The sequence below is a fragment of the Uranotaenia lowii genome, chromosome 3, assembly GCF_029784155.1.
Source record: "Uranotaenia lowii strain MFRU-FL chromosome 3, ASM2978415v1, whole genome shotgun sequence".
NCBI classification, from domain to species: Eukaryota; Metazoa; Arthropoda; class Insecta; order Diptera; family Culicidae; genus Uranotaenia; species Uranotaenia lowii.
The window spans coordinates 107,133,825-107,142,635 of record NC_073693.1 but is presented as its reverse complement, the minus strand read 5'-3'; positions in this window follow the sequence as shown (position 1 = coordinate 107,142,635).

The following is an 8,811-nucleotide window of genomic DNA, read 5'->3' as shown; positions in this document are numbered from 1 at the left end:
CAACAAATAAATGTGGAACAAAATCTCTTAGAATTTATCCGTTACACATTCTATGAAAGAACCCTGAAGCTCATCTTCGTTACCAATGGAAAAAAATGACAGATTTGAATTTTACCTGACATCTCTTAGATTCATTGTTGCTTCGGTACAAAAGATTCCTTTTTCTTTTAAAAATTAAGCTCTTTGAACCCGTTCGGCGCGATTTCGGTGCACCTGAGCGTTACTCTTAAAAAAAACCACAACGTGTGACCGTGAACTGATTTTAGGTTTGGCGAGGTAATTTCCCATCCAAAAGCAAGAATTGACTACGAAAATACTGTTGACAGTAGTAATTTTTTCTCATCCCAAAGTGAGGATTCAGTTCTGATCGGGCCATTAAAGTATAACTCTGATTAACAAAAAATCAGGAGCAGTTTGAAGCATTTTTATCAATCAGCAACATGTGAAGTTTTTAAAAATATAGATTCAGATAAATTATTTTGAGAAACCTACCCTTTACATTTTTTGTTACCAATCATTTCTAAAACCGTATCGTATCGTATCGTATAGAACTACCCCAGTACTTTGGTATGTACACTAGGGTGTCCCAAAACTGCATTACTTCTGGGAATCTGGGGGCTCACCCTCCAAATGGTAGATTAGGATGTGCCGAACAAACTTTTGTATGGGGCCGACTAAAAAAAATCATGTTTAGAGGTTCCGCAAGCGCGATCTTTAAAAAAAGTCCACTTTCAAAAGATTTGATTTTAAATAAATTCTGGGTCCAAAAATTTTCATATAATTTATATATTTTATACTTTTTTAATTTTGTTTGAGTTAAAAACTACACGTAAAAAATACAAAATGAACCAAATTTGTATCAAAATGTAAAACTAACAAGCTATTTTCAAGAAAAAAAAATTTTTCGGTCCAGAAATTTTGAATTCAACTGACCAAAATGTGTACCAAGCGTAGAATATTTTTGATACCAATGCCATCAAAAGATGCGGATTTTTGTGCACTTAAACTTTGCTGAACAAAACATGTGGTTTGTATCAACGTGTGAACAGCTATTCACGATTTAATGCTTAACAAAAATCACAATTTAGGATATTTTTTATTTAATTTATCAAATTTGTCTTAATAAATACCTACTTTCAAATCAAAATACTTGCAGAAAAGGACTTTGATGGTTTAAAGAAGTCATCAGAAGGTCATATGACGAATTTGAGCAGAATCGGACAACAGGAAGGGGTTGCACTGAATCTCAAGTGTGAAAGGGATTCTGAGACATAGTGTTCTAAAGAAGCATAAAAAACTGGTTTTTCATCATACATTTTTGTCTTTATCAATCGATTGCGTATCTTTTGATGGCATTGGTATCAAAAATATTCTACGCTTGGTACACATTTTGGTCAGTTGAATTCAAAATTTTTGGACCGAAATTTTTTTTTTCTTGAAAATAGCTTGTTAGTTTTACATTTTGATACAAATTTGGTTCATTTTGTATTTTTTACGTGTAGTTTTTAACTCAAACAAAATTAAAAAAATATAAAATATATAAATTATATGAAAATTTTTGGACCCAGAATTTATTTAAAGTCAAATCTTTTGAAAGTGGACTTTTTTTAAAGATCGCGCTTGCGGAACCTCTAAACATGATTTTTTTTAGTCAGCTCCATACAAAAGTTTGTTCTGCACATCCTAATCTACCATTTGGGGGGTGAGCCCCCTGATTCCCAGAAGTAATGCAATTTTGGGACACCCTAATGTACACCTATATAAACGGTAGAGATTATGCCAGTATTTGTATAAAGTTTTGTCTTTACCTCTTTTTTGTTTGGAACACAATAAATCTCCAAGATGAGGTATATGCACTAGGGCAGTGGTCGGCAACCTTTTAAGTCGGAAGAGCCAAAAACTTCAAATTTTCAAGATTTCAGAGTTTGAAAGAGCCAATTAAAGATTTTTATTTTTTATAAAAAAAAACAAAAAATATGAATGATCAGTACACATAAATTTTATTTCTAGCTCTTGGATTTTTTTAACCTGTTTCTCATTACCATTGAGTACATTCTGGATCGCAAACTTTTCTAACATGGTTCGATTTTATATCAATTTTAATGCGTTGGCAAATATCGGATCAAGAATATTTGGAATCTATTTATTTTATTTACATAGTATACCGTCTAAAATACAGATCACCTCGCACGGTGCTTGCTGTCAAAACAGTGCAGCACCATCATCAAATTGGAATCTCACCAATGCACTATGGGGTTTGAGGCGGCAAAAAGTCAAAAACTGAACTTTATCGGATCGCTTTTTTATTTTTACTAGTTAATAATTTAATATTTAACTAAGATATTCCCAGTTTTTCAACTCATTAACTTGAATACTGAACGCACCACAGACATCAGACTTTGAAAAATTGAAAAATTTATATGATGAAGAAAAAAATTTAAAACACATATATTTCGATGGAAAACATTTTTTTTTTTAAATTCAAAGTACACCATATAAAAGCTTATATTAGAAGCTATCATTTGAACCATTCAAATTTTTACACTCTAAATTGATCTATGATAAAAATGAGTAAATAATTATTTTTTTTTCAAAAATCGAAAACTTCAAAGGCTTGCCAAAAAAATCCCCGCATTTCCCCATACTCTTTTCACTATCAAGATCTTTTTTCAAGTCCTAAAAATACAATGAAAGAGATTCCAGGCACCTTAAAGCACCGTTTTTTGAGTTATAGTCAAATAAAGCTGAAAATATGATGAAAATGAGTAATTTTTACCCATTTATGAGTAAAAATTCAACAAAGTTGATGTTGGTTTGTCAAAAAAATGTTTCTCATGATTGATCAATCATTTCACACATTTTTCTCTTGAGTTTCATGAAATGTCTTGATGTTATTTATCATTTAATGATCAATTAGTCTAAAACCTGGTTTTCAAAAGATATAAAAAGTATGGTCAAAAATAACACCAAGCATCGTACTTTAAAAGCTATTTATGCAAAATTCTTGTTGGAATTGATTTTAAGTTAGTTGAAACAGTAATTTTCATACAAAACTTTCAAAAATAACAAAATAGTCCAAAACACCTAATCATACTTTTTGCCGCCTCATTGTATGGAGCTGCCCCATAGTGCAATGCGCAATGCATATGGCGAATCATGTTGGTCTTCGATCAGGAGTGAAAGTATCAGTCAGTGAGTGAATGATACATTAAGCCGATCATTAGCGTATTTTGTTTGATTTGATACATAGCAAATTAATAAATTTATTTAATGTTATAACGTTTTCTAACATCAGTATGGTCAAAATCAAATTGTAGTTGTGTTTGTGAGGGAAAGATGTTCACTTTCGCCGTGTTTTTCAATTTTACAAGTTCTCTTATTAAACTATCTTCCGTCACGTTAAAATTACTGAGAATTTATGGTGTCCCGCACAACTGTTTGATTTTTCTCGTCCTGCAAAAAATAATTTTGAATTTCATATAGTTCAGGCAGATACTGAGTGAGCTACATTCAGAATGGATCAGTTTGTATCTCACTCATCTCCGATATGCGATGTTTGCTAAACCGATGATTCTGAATGATGCGACTCGGTTTGCATAGCTGATAGGAGCGCTGATCGAGATTGCATACCAGCCAGGCGAAGCAGTTGCGAGAGGCGCTATTCCATTATACAATCAGAATGTTTCCAACAGGAAACGCATCCTGAGTGTTTGTTTTGATTGATTTTCGGAACACTGCTCGCAACATGTCCCGCCCAGCGTATCCGGCCAGCCTTCACCACCTTCTGGATACTGGGTTCGCCGTAGAGTCGCGCGAGCTCGTGGTTCATCCTTCGCCTCCACACTCCGTTCTCCTGTACGCCGCCAAAGATGGTTCTTAACACTCGTCGCTCGAATACTCCGAGTGTACGCAGGTCCTCCTCGAGCAATATCCATGTCTCGTGCCCGTAGAGAACAACCGGTCTAATGAGCGTCATATACAGGTTACACTTCGTGCGAGGGCTAAGTCTTCTCGACCGCAGTTGCTTGTGGAGTCCATAGTAGGCACGACTTCCGCTGATAATTCGCCTTCGGATCATTGTCATTGTCTGCGGTCACCAGTGAGCCGAGATAGGCAAAGTCTTCGACTATCTCCAGCTCGTCGCCGTCGATCGTGACCTTGTTATTACTGGACAAGCGGGTTCGGTCGGTCTCGGATCCGCAGGCCAGCATGTACTTCGTCTTGGACGTACTAATCATCAACCCAATCCTTCGTGCTTCGCGTTTCAGTTTGCGGTAGATCTCCTCCACCGCCGCAGATGATCTGCCGACTATATCAATGTCATCGGCAAAGCAGATAAGTTGACTGGATCTGTTGAAAATCGGGCCCCGCATTTCGCCCACCGCTCGTCGAATAACACCTTCTATCGCCACATTGAACATCATGCACGATAGACCATCACCTTGTCGAAGCCCCCTGCGCGATTCGAATGAACTCGACAATTCACCCGAAATCCGCACACAGCACTGCGTTCCATCCATCGTCGCCTTGATCAGTCTGATCAGCTTCCCGGAAAAGTCGTTCTCGTCCATGATTTTCCATAGCTCGTTACGATCGATCGTGTGCGGCTTTGAAGTCGATGAATGGATGGTGCGTAGAGACTTGGTGTTCACGGCATTTTTGGAAGATTTGCCGTAATGTGAATATCTGGTCCGTCGTAGACCGTTCCTCCATGAAGCCGGCCTGATGACTTCCCACGAATCTGTTTGCTTGTGGCGTTAGGCGGCGGAGTAGGATTCGGGACAACACTTTGTAGGCCGCATTGAGGACAGTGATCGCTCGGTAGTTCTCACAGTCCAATTTGTCGCCCTTCTTGTAGATGGGGCATATTACCCCCTCCTTCCACTCCTCCGGTAGCTGTTCTATGTCCCAGATCCGGACTATCAACCGGTGTAGGCAATCGGCCAACTTGTCCGGGCCCATTTTGATGAGTTCAGCTGCGATACCATCCTTCCCAGCCGACTTGTTTCTATTCAGCTGGCGAATGGCTTCCTTAACTTCACTCATCGTTGGGAGTGGCTCGTCTTCGTCGTTGGCTACGCCGGCGATGTACCTTCCCCCACCGTCTTGATCTCCTGCATGTGCGCCGTTCAGGTGTTCATCGAAATGCTGCTTTCACCTTTTGATCACCTCACGATTGTCCGTCAGGATGCCTCCGTCCTTATCCCGGCACATTTCGGCTTGCGGCACGAAGCCTTTGCGGGATGCGTTGAGTTTCTGATAGAACTTTCGTGTTTCTTGGGAACGATGCAGCTGCTCCAGCTCATCGAGCTCCTCCTGTTCCAGGCGGCGCATTTTATCCTGGAAAATTCGGACTCGCTGCCTCTTCCGCTGTCGGTGATTTTCCACATTTCGACGGGTGCCTCTTTGCACTACTGCCGCCCGCGCGGCATTCTCTTCGTCCATCACCCTCCTACACTCCTCGTCGAACCAGTCGTTCCGTCGAGTTCGCACAACATAACCGCAGCACTGTTGATGGCTGTCTTGATGGTATCCCAACAGTCCTCGAGAGGGGCTTCGTCAAGCTCGCCCTCTGCCGGTGCCGGTGCCGACCTCAGGTTGCTTCAGTCGTGCGCTATTTAACCGAGGCGGGCGCCGGTTTCGTGTGTTGTTCACTACGGAGAGTTTTGGGCGCATCTTCACCATCACCAGATAGTGGTCTGACTCCATATTCAACTTGAATGAATACTTTGGATGATGTGAGAGTAAGGTTGTCAGATTGCCCGATTTTATTCGGGTTTGTCCGGGTATTCAATACAAAGTTTGGGAACAATCCGGCCCAGCCCGGCCCGCATTCCCGTGCCGTGTAAATCAAACAAAAAAAAGCAAATTGTGATGTAATATTTTTTATTAATGCCTCCAAAACGACATTTTTTGAGAAAATTTTATAAAGATAATCATGAAAGGTTTTTGAAATCCTTAAATACGATCGAAAATTTGTCAATGAGTATTGATGAAAAAATTATAATTTTTGTTTTTTTTCTTGCTTTTTATTGAGTAAATTCTGGTTTTGACAAAATTTGCCCAGAAATTGCCCGAATTCTTGTTCATTGATTTTGAAATCAAATGCCCGGATTTTGCCAGGTTTTAATATAAAATTACCCGGATTTGTCCGATCCTGATACGCTCTGAAAAAATTCTTGCAACCTTATGTTAGAGTGAATGGTTTAAACATATTAACATAAGTGGAATATTTATAACTTCTACGGCAAAAAAGGTTTGAAAATAACATAGTAAAGGGAAATAAATTTTCTTAAAATTATCAAGCTTTATTATTTCCTCAGTTTTAGCTAAACTTTTAAAAAATCCAGTAGTGTGATGCTAAATTCAACTGAAATTTATGTAGTCGAAAGTTTTAATTTTCAAAATTTGGCTGCTGACAACTGGCTTCATATGTCATTTCAAATTTCGAACTTTTAAAACTCATGACGTCATACTAACGAGTCTTCAGAATTTTCTGCATCTGGAAAATTCAAAAATCTTATGTCACATGTGATTCTTCAGCATTGGCATTCAATTTGATTAGATTGAAATTCAATACATTGGAGATTATTCATCAATGCTTGCTAAAGCTTAGATTACTGGAAAAAAATTTGTGGTTTAACCAGTATAAATCTGTAATAATATGATTTCGTTGCCTACATTGGAAATTCGTAACAAATAATTTTAAAAAATAGTCTATTTGAACTGGCAAGATCATTTCAAGGATACTTTTAAAGATTTGAAACAGAACTAATGAAAATAAATCAACGGTGATTGACTTTTAATAAAAATTGAAAAGAAAAATATGTCCATCACTGAAACTTTCTTCAAAATTTGTGTGATTTGGGTTGTAGACATAACACGAAATTTTAAATGTGTTCTAAGACTCACAGGTTTTTTTTTTAAATACCTACATACAATTTAATTATAAAAAAAACTGCAAAAGTCAATTGAGTTATTGAATACAAGTATTCAGCCTGTGATTATTTAGGTTTTCAAATAAATTTCCAGAATTGGAATTACATTCTTAATGCTAATTTGAGTTTAAATAGCTGTCAAACTTTTATTTGAAATTCTTAGTTTAGGAATTTTGCATTAGAATTTCGTGTATCTATCTATTCACTTTTTTTTTATCATTATGTTATGAGTGAGCTTTCCAGATTTTTGGTATCCAGGCCAAATCCGGGCATTGGGTTTCTAAATTTTAAACTCATAACCGAGCAACGGGGTACTAACCGGGCAAATCCAGCCAAAACATTGATATTTGCCATTAAAAGATAAGAGAAAAGCAGAAAAATAAACACATGAAAAATAATTTTTACCAAGGCACATCAGCGGCTTTCAAGGATTCTTTCCTCAATATCCAGGCAACGGGACCGAACCGGACATTTCCCTATTTTTTTTTTTTTTTGAAAATCCGGCAATCTGGAATGCTTATGAGTTCTATAGTCAGATACATTAAAATTGAGGTGGCTTTTCCAATATTTTTATGTTGTCACGCGTCAAAGTTGTAAATATTGTTGTTGCCGACCTATGCACTAGAGTGTGTCAAATCGTAACTTCAAAAGCCAAGTGATATACCTAGTAAGTTATTTTTTTTTAGTTTTATAATATATCGATAAAGCACGCGAATGTTTATTTCAAGTTGAGATGAAAAATCGGATTGTTTTATCTTTGCAGGGATTTCGAAATTCAAAAAAGCAGTAATTTAACACACCCCAAAAAGCACGCGATTAAAAAGGGGGTCAGTTCAAAAATCTGTATGAGATTTTTCAAATACAACTGCAAGGACACATTTTATTCCACTCTTTTATTCATAAGAACGGCAAAATGAAAAAGGAAATGTTTTGTATTGTCTTGCCAATATCCTTAAAAGCACTTCACGTGGTGTGGTGGTTTGGCTAAAACAAATTTATGAAAAAGGGTAAATAGTTTGGCAAACGACAAGCGCAAAAAGACCCGATTTTTTGAGCCAGTTTTTCGAGCAGCAGGAATGCCTCGAAGGATATCAATCTCCCATTTATGAATTTAAGCGCTCACACGAATCATTATTTTAGGGGAGGGGATTTTAAGAATGTTAAAACGTTCAGCAATTTTGATATCTGTTCAGTTTTCATGAAGAACAGTTCAAAACCGTTGTGTGTATTGAGGCCACATGAATGTTGAAGATTCTGTATTTTTATTGGTCTTATTCCTTATTTCTTTTTTTTTGCTAAGCAAGAACCCTCCAAGGACAAAGTTGGAGTACATATTCGCCTTAGGGTGTGTCAAATTGAATTTTGGTTCAAATTTGAAAATCCATGGGGTCTTAAATTTTACTCTTAGCTCAACATGAACATGTTTAAAATATCGTTCGAATAAAAAATCACCAAAATTCAATTGGGCATTTGGTTTTTTTTTATAAATCATTGCATTATACAAACATTGAAGTCCTTAAAGAAAAATTTTCTGGCTATATCCAAGCCGAAAACATGAAAGTAATATGTGTTTGGGAAAAAGGCTTACAATCTCTGTTTTCTAATGTGTGAAAAAGTTTTTTTCGAACAAACTTCAGCTTCATTCTTGCTGAATTTCAGATCATTTCTAGACAATTTCATACAGGACTTTGAAAATTTCTTTAAAAAAAACTAATATAACCCTCTCTAATACGCTACAGATGAAATAAAAAAGGGGTCAATTAAAATACCTGTAAGGAAAGTTTTACAAATTCAAATACAAGAACACATTTAACTCCTCTCTTTCGTATATGACAAGGATAAAAAAGCACGTGGGATTGTCTCGCCTAAATTT